The sequence below is a fragment of the Triticum dicoccoides genome, chromosome 6B (genome assembly GCF_002162155.2).
Source record: "Triticum dicoccoides isolate Atlit2015 ecotype Zavitan chromosome 6B, WEW_v2.0, whole genome shotgun sequence".
NCBI lineage: Eukaryota > Viridiplantae > Streptophyta > Magnoliopsida > Poales > Poaceae > Triticum > Triticum dicoccoides.
In genome coordinates, this window is record NC_041391.1 from 392,067,774 (window position 1) to 392,089,260 (window position 21,487).

Genomic DNA, 21,487 nt, shown 5'->3' on the forward strand with positions numbered 1-21,487 from the left:
CCAATGCATCCTCAGGAGTGCCGCTCGAGCTGTCGCTGGCGTCGCTGGCCTCGCCATCGCCCTCCGCGTTGCCGCCAGCAGCGTCAGGGCCGTTCACCACGCCGCCCTCGTCGGCGGCCATGATCACGCTGTCGTTGTCTGAAGCAAAGGCCCTGACGAGGGCGTCCAGTTGTCTTCCACCCAATACGCCAGGTCGTCTCGGACGGCCTGGGGGACTGGGGCGATGGCAGCGTCAAAATCGAAGTGAGGATCCATGTTCTGGAGATGGCTGAAGACGCGGGAGAAGGCGCGCCCGAGCAATGCTCGACTCCTCTCCTCCACCAACCTGTTGGCATGAACCGACCGTGCCTCCAGCTGCGTCACGATGTCGGTGAAGAACTGAAGGTTACCGGCGTAGTTAATAGCACGCGGCTCGCCAACGGCCACCTCACAGATGATACCCAAGGCCGTGTTGGCCCTCACTCGAAGCGTGGAGAGCATGGGGGTGTGATCATGCTCCAAGAGCCGCCACTAACGCATCTCGTCCGTGTTTTGGCGAGCGACAGCCTCGGCCTCAACCAACTGTCGGCGAAGAAGAAGCACCTCGGCATGGGAAGTAGCTGACTCCCCTTGTGCTGCCTCGAGTGCGACCCGCAAGGCATCGGCCTGCCTCGTTGCTTCCTCCAGTTTGGCCCTGAGGGCATTGGTCCTACCTTCAGCCTCGGTCCGGACCAACTCAAGCCTCTCCTTGAGCTCGCGCTCGAGACTCAGGCGCGCCGTCGCGACCCGACGTCCGACCTCCTCCGCGACACGGGCTTCCCGCACAGCGATGTCATCCTCCGCTCGTGTCACCCAGTGTTCCCTCGTCTCCAGGCGCTCGTGCTCGCGCGCGCCCTCGGCAGCTTCCAGCGTCAGCGCTTCCTCACGCTTCTGGAGCTCTGCTGGGTCGCCGGAGGCCACCTTCATCGACGCAAGGGCCGCCTCGTGCAGCTCCACCTGCTCCTCCAGTGAGCGGCACTGGGCCAAGAGCTCCTGTTCCCGCTCCTCCGTGGCCTCTTGCCGCTGGTCAGCTTCCCAGGCTTCTTCGACGGCCTGGGCACGGGCCTCCTGGGAGGCCGCCAGCGATGCCTTAGCCTCATCATCATCAAGATCGCGCCGACGTTGCGCAAGGGCGGCAGCCGGCTCCAGCTCGTGCCTCTCCGCAACCAGCCGAAGGCCCTCGGCCTCAAGGCGCGCGTCCTCATCAGCAAGTTCCTCACCAAGCAGGCTCACCGCGTCAGCCGCCCTCTGGAGGAACCCTTGGTGATGAGCGTGACGCTCCCGGGCACGCTCGAGTACGTCCTCCACACCATCATCCGCCCCAAGCAAGCGCTGTGGGGTGCGGATCAGCACTCCCTCTCAGGCAGGGGGCTGGGGGCTGGCGCCCTCGAGACGATCGGGCGCGCCCTGCCGAAGGCTCGACCTAAAGCCAGCCCATCTCCAAGTGAAGAGCGTTGGGAGTACCCCAGCCAATCACGGTCCACAGCCAGACAAGAAGCCCACGGCAGGCTGGCTATGCCACGGGAAGGCCCGCGAAAGAAGATCGCGGGGAGCGCAGGGCCAAGTTGCATTTCAGGATGACTCGTCTTGCCAACCAGCCTCACCACGAGGGACCGGCTGCTCGGGATGGTCGAAGACGACGGAAGAGGTGGCGGCGAAGGGGATGGCTCCTCATCCACCCCAGTGAGCTCGGAAGGAAGGGCCCTGCAGGGCAAGATTCAGAACAAGCTACGGAAGAGTCAGGAGCAGGAAAGGGGGAAGGCTTACTCGTCGATGGCGTAGTACTTCGTACACTTTAGCAGGCGGCAAGGGTAGTCGTCGCCCAGGGCCTCCCTCTTCTTCCTTAGGGCCTCGAAGTCCACGCGGAAGCGACCCAAGAGTTGAGCGTAGGGGTCCTCTTGCGACGAGGAGGAAGCATCAAGGCGACTCGCATCGAGGGCGTCCGCCTGATGCGCGCTGCTGGTCGCCTCACCAAGAAGAATGGCTGGGGCCTCAGGAGCCTCAGCCTCAGGCACTACAAGCGGCCTCTCGCCACCTTCAACTGCGGTGGCACAGGCCTCGGGAGCTGATCCCTCATGAGCGCCACCTAGTGCTGTCGCCTCGGCGAGGGAACCCTCGGCCTCTGGAGGCTCATGCCTCCCTACACCACCACTTGAGGAAGAGTCGCCCCGGGTGGCTGAGAGGGCAACCACCACTACTGGGTTCTCGCGAGGCCCCTGGAGGCCAGCGGGGCGCGGTCCCCATTCGTCGAAGATGGGCATCTGGCTCACAAAGTCGCCTCTGTTCGAGCAGAGGTACAGGAGGGCCCCTCCTTGACGAATGTCGCCGGGGGAAGGATCCCCAGTCAAGACCAAGAGCACCTTCCTCAGAGCTTCAGGCGTCAGGTCCCCTTCTTGGAGCCGCATACGGTCCCTACGACCGTTGTAGGCCCACATTCGATGAGAGTGGCGCTGGAGAGGGGCGACGCGGCATAGCAAGAACTCCTTCACCACCTTGGGCGCCGTCACGCCAAGCTTCCTCAGGAACTCGAAGCGGTGCCAGACGAAGGCGAGCCGGGGGCTCGCGAGCGTCACTTGGCCCCAGCCTGAGTTGGGGACAGCAGGCGAAGATGGCTCCGTCAGCAGGGGGCTGGGCACCCCTACGTCCACATATAGCCACCGCTTGTGAAACCCCGGCGCGGGCGGAGGAAGACTGAAGTCAATCCCAGAAGCCGTTGTCTCAGGCGCAGCGATGAAGCTCACGCACCCCGAGCATTGGGTGGGGTCGACAAGGCGCAGAGAGAAGAAGTGGCGCAGCAAGCCAACCGAAGGAAGGATGCCCGTCATTGCCTCGCAAACGAAGGCAAATACTGCTAGAAGGGTGATGGATTCAGGACCCAGATGCATCATATGGATCTGATAATGGGAAAGCACGGCGTTGAAGAAATCAGAGAAGGGGGGAACCAGTCCCGCCCACAGGGCGTCGGCGAAATACCGGACCTCAGTGGGAATCCTGTCAACGGAGAAGCAAGACGCGGGCCAGGCCGTCATCCTCCCGCACTCATTGAAGATGGTGGCCAGGGCCGAGCGGACCTTGCCCAGGCCTTCTTGATTGATTATGACCGGCCAATCAACGGCGGGGGCCGCCATCGACGACGAGCGAGGCGGCGGCACGGGCTTCTTCCCTTTTCCCTTCCTCGGCGGGGCCATGACGACAGGAAGGGGAATGGGGAAGGTTCGAGATTGGATTGGATGCAAGAGCTGGAGTTCGAGAGAAGAAAGGACAGGGAGCGCTCAAGCAGCAGAAAGGGGAACGGCTGTGTGCGGCAACGAGTCCGCTTAGCAAGGCACAAAATAAGGAGGAGTGGGGGAACAGTGCCGCCCACGTCCCATCAACCGCCATGCGGCGCCCAAGACCGCAGGCTGTTAGGGCCCGCGACGCTTTGCACTTGCCCTTTCGCCTCTCTGCCCAGCCAAGTTCGGGCGCGCCGTGGGCCCGGGGGCTACTGTCGGCGTTTTGGGAACAGGGGTCCCCAGACTTGCCTGCCTGCGGCCTGCGGCGTGGCTCGAAGGAGGCCCAACACAGCCCATCTTCATCAACGCAAGCTCAAGACCCTCGCGAGGGGCCAAGCCTCGCTGGGCGGACGACAAGGAGCTTCCTCAGGCACGGCCTCATCAGGCAGGCTCATGAGGAGGCGGAGAGTTCAAGGCAAGGTACCTCGCGAGGTGCCCCTGACGCAAGCCATGACGACCAAGGGCGCCAGTCAGGCGCCAGCCCGCGCAGTGTCCTCCTTTCTTCTTTGGTGCAAAGGGAGCAAGCGCAGGCGAGAGCATCAAGCAAAGGCGTCCATTTCGGTGCAACAAGACCAAGACCAGCCCAACGGCAGGGAAGAAGTCATTGTGGAGCCCAAGCAGGCGTCATCACCAGAGCCTTTGACAGGCGAGGACCAACTTTAGTCAGGATAAGTGTACCCGCTGTTCCTCTTCAAAATGGCCAATTGTTGGCGCCCTTCCCGCTCAATATTTGGGAAGAGGCCCAGGGCCTTTGCCTATAAATAGGACTAGCCACCCCCGGGGTAGAGACATCGAGGGACCAGATCAAGAATCCAAGAGCCAGAACCATGTAGCACCAGCCAAGAGCAGACCCTCGCGAGGCTGTTCTCCCTTTGTATTGTTCCTCATCAGCCCAAGAGGCAATCCACCACACCACACACTGGAGTAGGGTATTAAACCACAATGGTGACCTGAACCAGTATAAATCTTGTGTCTCTTGTGCTGTCAGTTAGTAGTTTAGGTCCTAGCGATTCGGTGAGGAGCGAGCCAGTAGAGGGTTGAATCTCCGCGCGCACCCAGTGTTCGAACCTCAAGGGTCTGTCGGAACCCGAAATCCGACAGAAGCTCCTAAGGCAATTGAGATGCCAGTGGTCCTTTAACACGTGGCGAGATGCACAGGTGCTGAGGACTTTGCAGGAGGAGCTTAGGGTTTTGAAGCCCGATGAATTTGTGTAGTCTGAGGAACTGGGGCAGCTTGAGGAATTTTCCTCGGCGGCATAGAGTTTGGCCATGAGCGCATTGAAGAAGAACTTGGCCGTGAGGGCATTGCTGAGGATCTTGGAGGTTTACGGGCAGGCTTCTTTGGCATAGCCTTCTTGCTTGAAGAAGCCTCGGCAGCGGCAGCAGCAGAATCCTCATTGAATTTCTTCACTGCTTCTTTGGCCTGCTTGGCCAATTTAGCTTGCCGCATGGCACATTCAGCGGCATAATCCTCACCACGTTTAAGGCTTGTTGGATCAGCTTTTTGGCCAGGTGCCAGAGGAGGTCTTGAGCATGGAGGGTGAAGAGTGAATTTCTTCATATATTTGGGAGTGACATATCTGTACTCCCTCCATTCTCTTGCCCATCTTCTTTCAATCTTCTGAATGCGCACTTTGCGCTCATTTTTAGTCTCCTTGCCATGAGTTACCTCATCAGCCGTGCAGTACCCTGCATAGATGTCATCAAGGATCTCAAAGGTAGTATTGACTTCAAGCTTCTTTCCTCCTTTCTGAGGCCTTTTACCATCTGCCATTTTCTTCAGCTGAGGAATTTGAACAATTGAGTTCTCTGAAGAAGTGTGCAGCTTTTCTTCGAGGAATGCTGCAAATGAGTTAAGTTGATGAGAACCTAGTGATTCAACAATAGACATGTGTACCTGTGAACAGAGTATAGGTGCGAAGAATTTGGAGAGGTCATATGCGTGCTCAGAAGTTTTTTTAAAACTGAACAAGTTTGAAGAAATTGACCCAATGTGTCTTGAAGAATTTCACTAAGTGTTCTTTGACTTAGGTTCTAGAGTTGTGAGGATCGTGAGATTCACACAATTGAGGAATCATGAAGAAAAATGTCACTTAGAGAAACAAATCAAGAACTGAAGATTTGTGCTAGGTGTTTAGAGTGTGGAGGTTGAAGAATAAACACCTTTTGAAGATTTGATGAAAATCATCAGTAGAATAAATGAGGTAAAAGTAACCTTTAATTACCCTTGATGAAGAACACAATGAACATGAGGTGTAGATTTGGGAGTTCGTCAGCTCGGATCTTCCACGCCCTAGCTTGGCGGAGGAAGACGTCTACGACGGTGGTGGAGAGAAGATGTCCGCGACCGGCGTGAGTACGACAGCGACGAGGTCGAGGCAGTGAAGCTCTTCCTCATGGGCGACGATGGAAGTAGCAGCGACGCTAGGTTTTGAGAAGCTCGAGCGAGGGAGCAAGGTCGAGCGGAGTAAAAACAAAGTGAGGAGGGGAGGGGTATTTAAAGCTGAGGTGACAAACCGTTCGTCTGAGGAAATTGGATGAACGTGCCCCTGACCCTTCGCATTCGTGCGACATGTGTCACCCACGTACTGATAGGTGGTGATCATGTGAGATCGTGGGTGAATACATAAGTATATCATGGAATGCGTAACGGCTTGAGCGGCAAAAACCGAAAATTTAGATAAGAATATTTTAAAGTTTCATTCGCAGTTTCTTCAGCTGACAAGGACACAGTGAAGAATTTGAACGAGTTTCAAATAGAACGCACATGAAGAATTTGTGAACAGACTGGGTTGAGTTTAGCATAGAGGGGGATAAGGGTCCGATCACATCCACTTAGCAAAAAATACAACTTGAAGAATTAGCAATAAGTGAATGTTGTAGAGGACATAAACTCATATAAATATATAGTCAATGAAGAACAACGACGGAAAGAGTGAAGACAATGCAAAGTTGAAGAATTTGAAAAACTGAGGAATTTCAAAAATGAAGAAAAACTCAAATTGAAGATTTTCAACTTTGGTTGGTGGCGTAACCCACCGTATTAGAAAGTTGATTTCAGACACCGCGTACAACTCTCGTAGGGTTCTGGGAATCAATTTATTCATTAATTTCTTCACACTTAGAGGGTTAGTCTTCATTGATTGAAGAAAAACGTTACTTCGTGTGTTGCACATCTAAGTCATCAAGTCAGCATAAGTGTTAGGATGTGTGTCATTTTCAAAGAACATTCGAAGATTCTAGGATATTTAGCTCACACCGCAACTTGCTAAATCTCTTCTCATCCAAGGGCTTTGTGAAGATATCGGCCAGCTAGTCTTCAGTACTTGTGTGGTCGATGGAGATGTCGCCCTTCAACGCATGGTCACGAAGAAAATGATGACAAATCTGGATGTGCTTTGTGTTCGAGTGCTGAACTGGGTTGTGAGCAATCTTGATAGCACTCTCATTGTCACAGTAGAGTGGCACATTCTTCACATTGATGCCATAGTCCTTGAGTGTTTGCTTCATCCATAGTAATTGAGAACAGCAAGATCCAACATCAATGTACTCAGCTTCTGCAGTGGAGAGTGATACGCAGTTCTGTTTCTTCAAGGACCAACATACCAAGGATCGTCCGAGGAAATGACATGTGCCTGACGTTGACTTGCGGTCCACCCGATCGCCAGCATAGTCAGAGTCTAAATATCCAATGAGTTCAAAGGAAGAGCCCTTGGGATACCATAATCCAAGTGTTGGTGTCTGAGCTAGATATCAAAGAATATGCTTCACAACCTTATGGTGTGATTCCTTCGGTGAAGCTTGAGATCGGGCACACATGCAAACACTAAGCATAATTTCCGGCCTAGATGCACATAGGTACAATAAAGAGCCAATCATGGAGCGGTATACCTTTTGATCGAAGTCTTTACCATTTTCATCAGTGCATAGATGGCCATTAGTGGGCATAGGAATTTTGACGCCTTTGCAATCTTGCATACCGAATTTCCTCAACACATCCTTGAGGTATTTCTCCTGAGATATGAATATGCCATTGTATTGTTGACGAATCTGAAGACCTAAGAAGAATTTTAATTCTCCCATCATAGACATTGGATATTCTTTGCTCATCATATAGGCAAATTCATCACTATAACGTTGGTTAGTACAACCAAACCTAATATCATCAACATATATTTGGCACATGAATAATTCATCATCATATGTTTTGGTGAAAAGAGTTGGGTCAAGTGAACTGGGTTTGAGGCCTTTCTTCATGAGGAATTCCTTCAGTGTGTCATACCACGCCCGAGGTGCTTGCTTGAGGCCGTAGAGGGCCTTGTTGAGCTGTAGACGTGATCTGGAAATTTTGAATCCTCAAAACCTGGTGGTTGAGCAACATATACTTCTTCCTCAAGCTTACCATTGAGGAATGCAGTTTTCACATCCATTTGATGTAAGATGATATTATGATGATTAGTGTAAGCAAGCAATATGCGAATAGCCTCAAGACTAGTAACAGGTGCAGAAGTTTCATCAAAATCAATTCCTTCAACCTGTGTGTAGCCTTGAACTACAAGACGAGCCTTATTCCTCACCACGAGGCCATTTTCGTCTTGTTTGTTGTGGTAGATCCATTTGGTACTGATGATGTTGTGCTTGCGTGGGTCTGGTCACTTGACAAGCTCCAACAAATTGTTGAGCTCGAATTGATGCAATTCATCTTGCATGGCTTGAATCCACTCAGATTCCGTGAATGCTTCATCAACTTTAGTGGGCTCTGTGATAGAGACAGATGCAAAATGCCCAGAAAAGTTAGATAAATGTGAAGCTTTTGAGCGCGTGAGAGGACCTAGTGCAGTGTTGTCATCGATGATCTTCTCAATCTACACTTCATTTGCAATGCGAGGATGGGCGGGTTGACGACTTTGCTTAGGCCCAGCAGTTTCTTCAGGACTAGTTTCTTCAGCAGCACCAGCGTGATTTTCTTCATGATCAGGAATGACTTCTTCAGCAGATTCTTCGGTAGGGATGACATCCTCAGTAGCTTTGAACTTGATATTCCTCAGGTGACATTTCATCTAGCACAGGAGGTAGGTGCTCTCTTTGCGAGCCATTAGTTTCATCGAACCGCACATCTACAGTTTCAACAACCTTGTGATGATTAATGTTGAAGACTCTGTAGGTGTGCGAGTCCTTTCCGTAACCAAGCATAAAACCCTCATGTGCTTTCGATGCAAATTTAGAGTGATGGTGAGGATCTCTAATCCAGCATTTTGCACCGAAGACTTTGAAATAACTTACATTGGTTTTCTTGTCAGTGAGGAGTTCATATGAGGTCTTTTCTGAAGAATTTGTGAAGATATACCCTGTTGATGATGTGGCATGCAGTATCAATTGCTTCAGGCCAGAAGCGCTGAGGTGTCTTGTATTCATCAAGCATAGTGCGAGCCATCTCAACAAGAGTCCTGTTCTTGCGCTCCACGATGCCATTTTGCTGAGGAGTATAAAGAGCAAATAATTCGTGAGTAATACCAAGCATATCGAGATATTCATTGAGGCTAGTGTTCTTAAACTTGGTTCCATTATCACTCCTGATATGCTTGATCTTCACACCGAAGTTAATGGAAGCCCTTGAGGAAAATCGTCTGAAGACTTCCTGCACTTCATTTTTGTAAGTGATGATATGCACCCATGTGTAACGAGAATAGTCATCAACTATGACAAAGCCATATAATGATGTAGAATTAGAGAACATGGCATAATGAGTAGGGCTAAATAGATCCATATGAAGTAATTCAAAGGGATGAGAGGTGGTCATAATAGTCTTCGAGGGATGCTTGGCTCTGGTGATCTTTCCAGCCTCACAAGCCCCACAAAGATGATCTTTGAGGAATTTGACACCCTCGATGCCAATGACATGCTTCTTCTTCGCGAGTGTATGCATGTTCCTCATCCCAGCATGACCAAGTCGTCGATGCCATAACCAACATTCTGAAGCTTTTGCAAGTAGACATGTGGCAGGCTGTGGTCCTGCAGAGAAATCAACAATATACAAGTCTCCGTTCCTAAAGCCTTCGAAGACTTTGGAGTTGTCAGATTCCATTAGCACAAGGCAACGATATTTGCTAAAGAAAACAACCATATCAAGATCCCAAAGCATTGAGACAGACATAAGATTGAATCCTAAGGACTCGAAAAGCATGACTTTGTCCATGTGTTTATCCTTTGAGATTGCAACCTTACCTAGACCCAATACCGTGATTTTGCCTTTGTCAGCGTAGGTGATATGCTTTAGATGAGATGGTGACAAATCATTGTCCATCAACAAGCTCCTGTCACCAGTCATGTGATTTGTACATCCATTGTCGAGGACCGACTCGGTAGCTTTGGGTTGTTCATCCTGCAGATGAATTATTGCAACTTACGAACCCGTATACTTCATTAGTGAAGAATTTGATATCAATTTCATCAAATATAACAGATATAGCAATATGAGGACGTGAGAAATGAATGAATCATTTCTTCATGATTAGCTTGCGTCCTTTCAACCACATTCAGGTCTCCAGCAAATTCTTCAGACGGTTAAGTTCGTCTGGAGACCTGAACCTGCATAAGAGATTAGTTCTTTTTCTTCACCACCCACATCTGGAGGGGTGGCAAAGAGTTCATCATTCTGCGAGCTCCATAAGAAAAGGATGGCATAGAAGCCAGTGCACTTCGTTTCACAGAAGAGTGGCTAGGATAAGCATATGAATAAGCAAAGAAATTCTTCGAGGACTTATGAACATAATGGTTTGAAGAATAATGCACATATTCATAGCCTTTAGAATTTCCCTACGAAACAGAAGTGGTAGCACGATGATGTTCATATGAGGATTTCGATCCATGTGAGGAATTAGACCCATATGAAGAATTTGGTCCATATGAGGACTTGGATCCATAAGAAGAATTAGGTCCATATGAAGAATTTGATCTGGGGTTCCTATTCTTCATTGGTGGTGTCATGATGACATTCACCTGAAGATTTTCAGGGCATCTTTTAGGAACCCAGATTTTCTTCATAGGTGGACCGTTCCTGCAGTTAGTTCCAACATATCGAGCAAATACTTCACTGATATGTCCATTTTGCATCATGCTTTTGTATCGATATTTATATCATTATGGGCTGTTATTTCACGTTATGTCACAATACTTATGGCTATTCTCTCTTATTTTACAAGGTTTACATGAAGAGGGAGAATGTCGGCAGCTGGTATTTCGGGCTAGAATTGGAGCAAATATAGGAGACCTATTCTGCATAGCTCCAAAAGTCCTGAAACTCCATGAAAGTCATTTTGGGAATTAATAAAAAATATTCAGCAGAAGAAATACCCGAGGGGGGCCACCCACCGTCCACGAGAGTGGGGGGCGCCCTACCCCCCGGGCGCGCCCCCTGCCTCGTGGACCACCTGGCAGCCTCCGGTGCCCATCTTCTGCTATATGAAGTCTTTTACCCTAGAAAAAAATCATAAGCAAGCTTACGGGACGAAACTCCGACACCACGAGGCGGAACCTTGGTGGAACCAATCTAGGGCTCCGGCGGAGCTGTTCTGTCGGGGAAACTTCCCTCTAAGAGGGGGAAACCATCACCATCATCATCACCAACGATCCTCTCATCGAGAGGGGGTCAATCTCCATCAACATTGTCACAACCCAGAATTGTTTGTAATTAGCTACATCTGCATCCATGCATCATGTTTAAATTTCAGTTAAAGTTGAAATGGGGATTGTTGAAACCCTAGCACCAATTGAATTCAACTAGGTTCAATAAAAATATTTTCAACGAACCCAAATGCCCTTTAGAAAAGTTCATGATTTTTGTTAAAGGTGAAAACCTCTGCCAAAAATGATGCACATATTTCTAGGCCATTTTTGAACACTTGAATTAAATCATTATGTATTTTAATTTGGGTATTTAATTGCTATAACAATTTTAAATGCTCAAATAATTCTGAAACTAAATGTGGGTTGTTGGAACTAATTCAATAGGTCCTCACAATTTATTTCAGGATTTTTAGATGTGGTTTAGTATTTTTACTAAATCAAAGAAAACAAAAGGCAAATAGAAAACAGAAACAAAATTTAAAATAGACACGGAGTGTTACCTGTCTCTTACCTGCAGCCCACTTACCTGGGCCCAGCATTGTAGTCGGCCGGCCCAGCCCACCAGCGCCTCCCTGTCGTCTTCCTCCTGGGGACAGTAGGACAGGGGCGTGTGCCCGCAGCGCGCACGCATGCGCAGTGCCACCTCCTCCCTCCCTGCCTGCCTGCCCCCTTCCGTGACCCCGCTGCGGATGCCACGACACCTCCTGGACCCTCCTCGCTCTCTCCCTCACCCTCACTTTCCCCCTGGATCCCTCTCTATTCCCCCACCGAGCGGAGCTCGTCGCCGCCGACGCCGTTTACTGCAGCCACAACCACCCCCTCGCTCCCTCTATGCATCCCTGAGCTCCACCTTGACCCCGTGGAGCTACACACCTGACGCACGCGACCAGAGGAGGCCCCAGCCGACTGGAGCGTCGTCGTCTTCATCTCTGGTGCCCTGAGATCGCTGTCGTCAATTCACCTTCGCAGAAGCTTCCCCGAGCCCACCGAGCTTCTCTCCCGACCCCTTGTGAGCTCATAGGCCTTTTCCCTCTCTCCCCGCAGTCTAGCTCGCCCTCTAGCACTAGCGCTGCCGCGCTCGAGAGCTTGCTTCCGCCATCCATGGCGCCGCCGCGGCCACAACTGCTGCCACTCGCGTCCGAGCGTTGCCCCGTGCTCAGCACGCTCCCAGGAGCCGGGCGCACCCACCAGTTCGACCTACCGTGCACCCTAGCGCCGAGCCGGACCTGGCCGAACTCCAGCCGCCGTCCAACTTGCCGCCGCTGCCGCTATAGATCGCCCCGCGACCAGCCGGTGCCTCCCCTGCATGCGGGCGAGCGAGGGCAACCCCCTGGTGCCCTTGGCTTGACCCATTGCCGCCCGTAGCGCCGCTCCGGCGACCTTCCGCCGCGGCTTGAGGTCGCCGGCGTCTAACTCCGGTGGCTGCTGACGCGGCGCCGTCATTAGCCACTGATGACCCCGCTAATTAAACCCCTCTCTCACTGACATATGGGCCCCAGGCCATTATTAGTTTTGGTTACGACTAGTTTTAACCTTAATTAACCCCTGAGTCACTGACTGATGTGTCCCACGTGTCAGGTTTGACCCTAGCCGTCCAGTTGACCCGCTGACATCACAGCGACATGCTGCTGATGCAATAATTGATTTTCTGGATTTTTATTAATCCTGGAAACTTCAGAAAATATCCAAAACTTCAAAAATTCATATAAATTCAACCGTAACTCAGAATGAAATAATTTATATATGAAAAATGATCAGAAAACTCCAATCTATCCATCTGTACTGTTTTCATGCATGTTTGAGTAAGTTAACGTCACTGTTTAGGATGAACCATGATTAAGACAAATTTGATAATAGTTTTGGAGTTGGAATTTGATGTAGCTTTGAATTCCACTTCAATCAAAATGACTTTCTGTTGCATTAGCTCAAACCACATCATATTTCCATGTCATGATCATGCATCATATTGTGCATTGCATTGATTGTGTTCCTTCCCTATTACCGGTAATTGTCCCCTCTTGATAGACATGGTTCCGACGATGAGTTCGATGACACCAATGAAGAACTATATTATCTTCAGAAGTGCCAGGCAAGCAAAACCCCCTTGTTCATCCTGATACAATCCCACTCTCTCAATCCTGCTCTCTTTTACTACATTAGGACAACAACAACATATCTGTTATTTGTTGCGGTAGTTGAACCCCTTTATCCTCTGCATGACCTGTCATTGCCACAGTAAATAGATGAAACCCACTAGCATGAGTAGGAGTTGTTTGAGCCCTGTTGTGCCTACTCATTCATGCTTGTTTGTCATGCCTGCTACTGCTTAGAGTTGAGTTAGGTCTGATTCATCGGGGATGAATCAGAGGTGTGTGAACATGTCCTACTATGTGTGAGCTAAGTGTGTGAACACGATTTGGTAAAGGTAGCGGTGAGAGGCCATGTAGGAGTACATGGTGGGTTGTCTCATTAAAACCGTCATCAGGAACTGAGTTCTGTGTTTGTGATCCATGAACAGTTACTACCACACATTGGGCTCCGGGCACTCCAAGCTCTCTCGACTTATTAATCAACTCGATCTCTATCTAGGAGTTGCAACTAGTTTCTGGTGTTTGTAGGTAGTGTTAGTAGTCTACCAAGTGGCACCCGGTACAAGTGGGCTTGGGACAGACTAGGCACAGTGGCACGGTGTACCAAGTGGCACCCGGATGGTGGGCTTGGGAACCCTGCTCACATCATTTGGGGCCGTGAGCGACACCCCGGCCGGATCTCCTTGCGGATGGAACCCGAATAGGCGATAAACCTGGACGAGAGACTTGTGTGGTTAGTCAGGTCGTGGCCGACTCCCTCGCCAGGCTTCCACTTGAAGGTTGCCAAGATACACGAGGTGTACATGGAGGTAAGTGGCGAGAGCGTGTGTGAAGAAGTACACCCCTGCAGGGTTAATATGACCTATTCGAATAGCCGTGTCCGCGGAAAAGGACTTCTGGGTTGCCTGTACAGATCATAGACAAGTGAAAGTGGATACTCTAAAATGCGCAAGATAAGCGTGAGTGCTATGGATGGTGTTCTCGTAGGAAGACGGGAGCAGATCCATAGTGGTGTATTGTTATGGTGAATATGTGGACTCATGTGCGCCACCTCAAAAGAGTTACATTGCAGTCATAGTTCGGGTTAGCCACCGAGTCAAAGATGGCTTGCTGCAGTCAAAATCCACCATCCTCTTTGTTGATAATGATGCATATGTAGTTAGTTCTGATGTAAGTCTTGCTGGGTACATTTGTACTCACTTTGCCTATTTTATGTTTTTGCAGAGAGACTTCAGTCTCGCTAGTAGTTCCGCGTGGACTTCGACGTTTAGCTTGTTACCTCAGCTACGATATTGTGCCCTCGGCAGGATCTAGTAGATAGTCAGGCTTCTCAGCCTTTTTCTTTTGTAGATGTCTGTACTCAGACATGTTAAGCTTCCGCTTGTGCTTGACTTGTTTGCTCTGAATGTTGGGTCGTGAGACCCATGTTTGTAATATCTCGCTCCTCGGAGCCTATTGAACAAAATACTTGAGTTGTAGAGTCATGTTGTGATGCCATGTTGTATTTGCACATATCGAGCATATTGTGTGTATGTTATTGAAATGCTTGGTATGTGTGGGATCTGACTATCTAGTTGTTTATCCTTAGTAGCCTCTCTTACCGGGAAATGTCTCCTAGTGCTTCCACTGAGCCATGGTAGCTTGCTACTGCTCCAGAACACTTAGGCTGGCCGGCATGTGTCCTTCTTCGTTCTTGTGTCTGTCCCTTCAGGGAAATGTCACGCGATGAAAACCGGAGTCCTGTTAGCTCGCTACAGCCCGGTTCACCGGAGTCCTGCTAGCCTAGTGCTACAGCCTGGATTCACTCGCTGATGACCGACACGTTCGATGCTGGGTCATGGATGCCTGTCCGTGTAAGTTTGTGCCACTTTGGGTTTACGACTAGCCATGTCAGCCTGGGCTCCTTATCATATGGATGCTAGCGACACTGTCATATACGTGTGCCAAAAGGCGCAAATGGTCCTGGGCAAAGGTAAGGCGACACCCGTGGGGATACCGTGCATGAGGCCGCAAAGTGATATGAGGTGTTACATGCTAGATCGATGTGGCATTGAGTCGGGGTCCTGACAGCTTTGGTATCAGAGCTTGACTGCCTGTAGGATTACCAAGCCAAACTGGTCGAAGTTGAGTCTAGAAATGCTTTAGTTATATGTAGGGGAATTGATTGTGGGATGGGAACGTAAGGCTCTTTTTACTCCTTTACCTTATGCCTTCTGATCTGGGTCATCCTCTCTTTCCTACGGGGTTAAGGAACTAGGCTTTCTTTTCTTTCTATCAGGATCACGTGTTACTAATCCGTAGACTTATAGGATTATTGGATCTAAGCCATTCAGTTTCTACTACTTCCATGTGTTGACAGTTGACCTCGGAACCTTGTTATGATGTTGTTGAGTGGTTATGCCACTATTTTATAGGATGTCTCAAATCCTTTGAGCATTTACAACCGTTATGCTGTCCGAGTCATCCCAGGTTTCTAAATAGTCTGATGCATTTGCAAATCCCTTCTTACCGTTCCGATGTTCCTTTGGCCAGATTAACCACACCAACTAGTGTGTTTAGGTACTTCATTGCCTTGGTATATATGGTGGAGCTAGTATTATGACCCTAGCTGTCTTAGAGTACCACCTAGTAAGCTAGCCATGACTTGTGTTCCCAGTGTGGTGATTCTGGCCTTTATTCTCGAAAGCATCTCGTGATGCCACTTAGTAGTAGGTATTCTACTTCTGGGTTCTTGAACCCGAGATTCACCCTACTTACCTCGTGTTGATAGTGTTTGCTAGTTCCTTTAGGATATTAGTAACCTTTGCGATAGTCCTCGAGGTCCATGGTATATCGTTCTTCTAAATACCATGAACTGTTCTTGGCAGAAGTTCCTTGAACCAAGAGATCACGACAAGAGTGCTCTCGATGGGTTCTCCATTCTATTTTGCGACTCTGCCAGTTCAACCTTTCCGCATGGGTTATCCGGAAGAAATATGCTGAATTTGTTGGGCATACTAATCCATGCATCCACAACTCAGAAAAACATATGTTCCTTTGAGTTGTCCCTCTTTAGTTGTTTTCTGGCCCTCGTCTATCAATTGATAGTCAGGAGTAGTTATGCATTCGTGTTCATCGATGCCACTACTCTTGTGGACCGTAAAGCCATTCTATTCGGGAATGACTAGGAGAAACAAACCCCAGTACCTCATCCATATCCAGGATTGGGCCAAAGCAATTGTGTTCCACATATCAAATACTAGTCCAGCTTTTGTTCTGTTCCACCTTGGAGTATTACCATTTTTATATCATGAATGTCATGGGAATTGCGCACCATCCTATGGACTCTTGACACAGTGATACTTGTCGCCATCATTATTCATTCCTCGGTTTTGTGTTATCGCAATCGGAATGCCGACAAGTGAATCATGATGTGTGAAATCTATACTCCTAGCAACTCCGTTTCTTGGTAGTTAATGGACAATAATATCACTCTTAGCTTGCTGGTATTGAGTCATCATCCTGAGATCTATCGCGCGACCTAGTCCATTTTCCCTGGTGCACTTTTCGATCAATGAGTTAGGATGGTGCCAATCCCTCACTCCTTTGATCACATCGTCTTGCCCTGAAAAGCAAGATTGGTCTTGAGCTTAGTAACATATCGATGGTTCGTGATTTTCCTAATATCTTCTCGGAGGTATCACCAGGTTGACACCTGACTGCTATGTTGAGCTCGTGATAAAGTTGGTTTCTTGTAAACCACCCATTTCTCCAAGATTCTGTGTTGGATACCCTGAACTAGTTGGTTGAGCTAAACAACAACTTGGAGAGTTGAAAGATAAAAGCATTGCCTAACTTAGTTCATTTCAAAGGGATATCTTTTGTATATGTGTGTTGAAGAAAGATGATATCTCCATCGATTGGTCCTCGTGATCAGTTGTTGGATCTATTGCCTTGTTAAAACATTGACTTGAGTATGGGCTATCGTCAAGTCAAATCAGAACCAACGATGTTCGTAATGTTGTCTTACTCGTGGTTGATTCCTCGAGCATACACCATTACATCTTATGGTCTGACCAATACTATCACATTGTTCACATAAATGGTGGAAGTCCAGTGATATGGAAATTCCGATGAGTTGATGTTGAGCCCATCAGCAGTATTTTGTCTCCTCCATGATTCATGCTGAACATCCAGCTAGTATTGGAAACTTTTATAAGCATTATCTTCATGACCCGCTCATGGAGCATATGTCCGGATGAAAGAAGTGACCTCCTCTAATTCATGTGCATTTCATGCAAGTTGCCGCCGTGAATTCGAGAAAGTCAATGTTGCCTCCTCTGGAACCATCTCAAGTCAGTCATGCATGTGTGAAGTATGCTATGGTTTGATAGGCTCGCTACCTCCATTCTATATGTGTCCCTAGCACACCAAGCCACTGATTGAATTGTTCAAGGAGAAGAAGTTTCTTCATAAGAGCTAATCATATGACTTATGTTAGGACTTCGATATCCCCAATGATGGTTCCCAACCCGAACTCGGTAGTGTTTTATCATAAGACTACTATGTGGTCATGTTTGTCTTGGACATCATGTTCACATGCATGTAGCAGAACCATCTCATGTTTTGGAGCTTGCTATCGTAGTTCATCTCCCGAGAATCTCGCAACGTCATCTCGTCGACTTGTGTTGCAACCTTTCTTCTCTAGACATGTTGTCTGGAATATCCTGACACCAACCAGATCTGAATCTCAGGAAGATATGACGGTTGGAACTGTTCCAAGAACCATAATATTGGTCTCTCTGTAACCGGTGAAGTGGATGTCGTGGCCAACACACCCAACCAGAAGACCTATTATTGTAGTATCTTGATTGAGGAAGTTGGCCACCTCCCCATAAGGATTTCGTAGGATACTACTTCCGTAGTTATTCCTTATGGATTTTTGTGCTTCTGAAATCCGACCTTTACTTGATGGTCATGTTGATGCTTTTAATCATTGACCGTGGTACCTAGTACATCAAGGAGAACATTAGAAGCGGAGTGCTAAATGTCTCTCGGTCGATCATCCAGATTTTGTTTCCTTGGCCCTGCTAAGGTGAAATCTGAGAAGGTTATCCTCCTTTGCATCTGCATCGTCCATCACTGTTCATCAAGGTAGTACGTTGTGTTGCCGGGATCCTTGACACGGATGTTGGTAAAACCTTGATGAATATGGAAATGCTCAAGTTGTTGAGAGCACGCGCAAGCAAAATCATTCCTTGCGTTGTCTTCAACAAGGTAATCCACATCATCCATCCTAGTTTGAGTATGCCATTCTTCCGAGCTCCCTCAAACGATCGCTCGAGAATTGCCTTAGGCTGGTATAAAGAGTTTCAATGATCTCTGAATCAAACGTAATTCTTTTTGCCACTTAAGGGGATATTTCTACAAGTCACCTTCCCTAAGGTGCCCCATTATGGAATCATGGCAATTCTTCCTCGCTATTCTGAAACCCTCGTCAAATTGTTCCTTCCGTCCCTCCTGATGCATGTTTTGCCTCTCGGCTCTAGAGATGTTTCTATGTCCCATTCCGTGAGTTGATCTTGTGATCATTAAGATGATCCTAAGTTGCTCGAACCTCAAGAAGATCGATCCTTTTAGAATTATCCTTTTCTTGTCGTTGTTATGTTGGATGTAGTTCTCAAAGCAAGACATCAAGATCAAGATGATGCAATGAATCAACATCTTCGAGAAGAGCAACCTGGATTGTGAAGATTGCGTTAGTTGTGTTCCCCCTTCATTCTACCCTACGCTTGAATCTCGGGACGAGATTTTTGTTTAGTGGAGGTGAGTTGTCACAACCCAGAATTGTTTGTAATTAGCTACATCTGCATCCATGCATCATGTTTAAATTTCAGTTAAAGTTGAAATGGGGATTGTTGAAACCCTAGCACCAATTGAATTCAACTAGGTTCAATAAAAATATTTTCAACAAACCCAAATGCCCTTTAGAAAAGTTCATGATTTTTGTTAAAGGTGAAAACCTCTGCCAAAAATGATGCACATATTTCTAGGCCATTTTTGGACACTTGAATTAAATCATTATGTATTTTAATTTGGGTATTTAATTGCTATAACAATTTTGAATGCTCAAATAATTCTGAAACTAAATGTGGGTTGTTGGAAATAATTCAACAGGCCCTCACAATTTATTTCAGGATTTTTAGATGTGGTTTAGTAATTTTACTAAATCAAAGAAAACAAAAGGAAAATAGAAAACAGAAACAAAAATTAAAATAGAGACAGAGTGTTACCTGTCGCTTACCTGCAGCCCACTTACCTCGGCCCAGCATTGTAGTCGGCCGGCCCAGCCCACCAGCGCCTCCCTGTCGTCTTCCTCCTCGGGACAGTAGGACAGGGGCGTGTGCCCACGGCGCGCACGCATGCGCAGCGCCACCTCCTCCCTCCCTGCCTGCCTGCCCCCTTCCGCGACCCCGCTGCGGATGCCACGACACCTCTTGGACCCTCCTCGCTCTCTCCCTCACCCTCACTTTCCCCCTGGATCCCTCTCTATTCCCCCACCGAGCGGAGCTCGTTGCCGCCGACGCCGTTTACTGCGGCCACAGCCACCCCCTCGCTCCCTCTATGCATCCCTGAGCTCCGCCTTGACCCCGTGGAGCTACACACCCAACGCACGCGACCAGAGGAGGCCCTAGTCGACCGGAGCGTCGTCGTCTTCATCTCCGGTGCCCGGAGATCGCCGTCGTCAATTCTCCATCACAGAAGCTACCCCGAGCCCACCGAGCTTCTCTCCCGACCCCTTGTGAGCTCCTACGCCTTTTCCCTCTCTCCCCGCAGTCTAACTCGCCCTCTAGCACTAGCGCTGCCGCGCCCGAGAGCTTGCTGCCATCGTCCATGGCGCCGCCGCGGCCACAGCTGCTGCCACTCGCGTCCGAGCGTTGCCCCATGCTCAGCATGCTCCCAGGAGGCGGGCGCGCCCACCAGTTCGACCTCCGGTGCACCCTAGCGCCGAGCCGGACCTGGCCGAACTCCGGCCGCCGTCCAACTTGCCGCCGCCGCTGCTACAGATCGCCCCGCGACCAGCCGGTGCCTCCCCTGCATGCGGGCGAGCGAGGGCAACCCCTGGTGCCCTTGGCTTGACGCATTGCCGCCCGTAGCGCCGCTCCGGCGACCTTCCGCCGCGGCTTGAGGTCGTCGGCGTCTAACTCCGGTGGCTAGTGACGTGGCGCCGTCATTAGCCACTAATGACCCCGCTAATTAAACCCCTCTCTCACTGACATATGGGCCCCAGGCAATTATTAGTTTTGGTTACGATTAGTTTTAACCTTAATTAACCCCTGAGTCACTGACTGATGTGTCCCACGTGTCAGGTTTGACCTTGGCCGCCCAGTTGACCCGCTGACATCACAGCGACGTGCTGCTGATGCAATAATTGATTTTCTGGATTTTTATTAATCCTGGAAACTTCAGAAAATATCCAAAACTTCAAAAATTCATATAAATTCAACCGTAACTCAGAATGAAATAATTTATATATGAAAAATGATCAGAAAACTCCAATCTATCCATCTGTACTGTTTTCATGCATGTTTGAGCAAGTTAACCTCACTGTTTAGGATGAAACATGATTAGGACAAATTTGATAATAGTTTTGGAGTTGGAATTTGATATAGCTTTGAATTCCACTTCAATCAAAATGACTTTCTGTTGCATTAGCTCAAACCACAACATATTGCCATGTCATGATCATGCATCATATTGTGCATTGCATTGATTGTGTTCCTTCCCTATTGCCAGTAATTGTCCCCTCTCCATAGACGTGGTGCCGACGATGAGTTCTATGACACCAATGAAGAACTATATTATCTTCAGAAGTGCCAGGCAAGCAAAAACCCCTTGTTCATTCCGATACAATCCCACTCTCTCGCTCGTGCTCTCTTTTACAGCATTAGGACAACAATGACATTTCTATTATTTGCTGCGGTAGTTGAACCCCTTTATCCTCTGCATGACCTGTCATTGCCACAGTAAATAGATGAAACCCACTAGCATGAGTAGGAGTTGTTTGAGCCCTGTTGTGCCTACTCATTCATGCTTGTTTGTCATGCCTGCTACTGCTTAGAGTTGAGTCAGGTCTGATTCATCAGGGATGAATCTGAGGTGTGTGAACATGTCCTACTGTGTGAGCTAAGTGTGTGAACACGATTTGATAAAGGTAGCGGTGAGAGGCCATGTAGGAGTACATGGTGGGTTGTCTCATTAAAACCGTCCTCAGGAACTGAGTTCTGTGTTTGTGATCCATGAACAGTTACTACCACACATTGGGCTCCGGGCACTCCAAGCTCTCTCGACTTATTAATCAACTCGATCTCTGTCCAGGAGTTGCAACTAGTTTCTGGTGTTTGTAGGTAGTGTTAGTAGTCTACCAAGTGGCACCCGGTACAAGTGGGCTTGGGACAGACTAGGCACAGTGGCACGGTGTACCAAGTGGCACCCGGATGG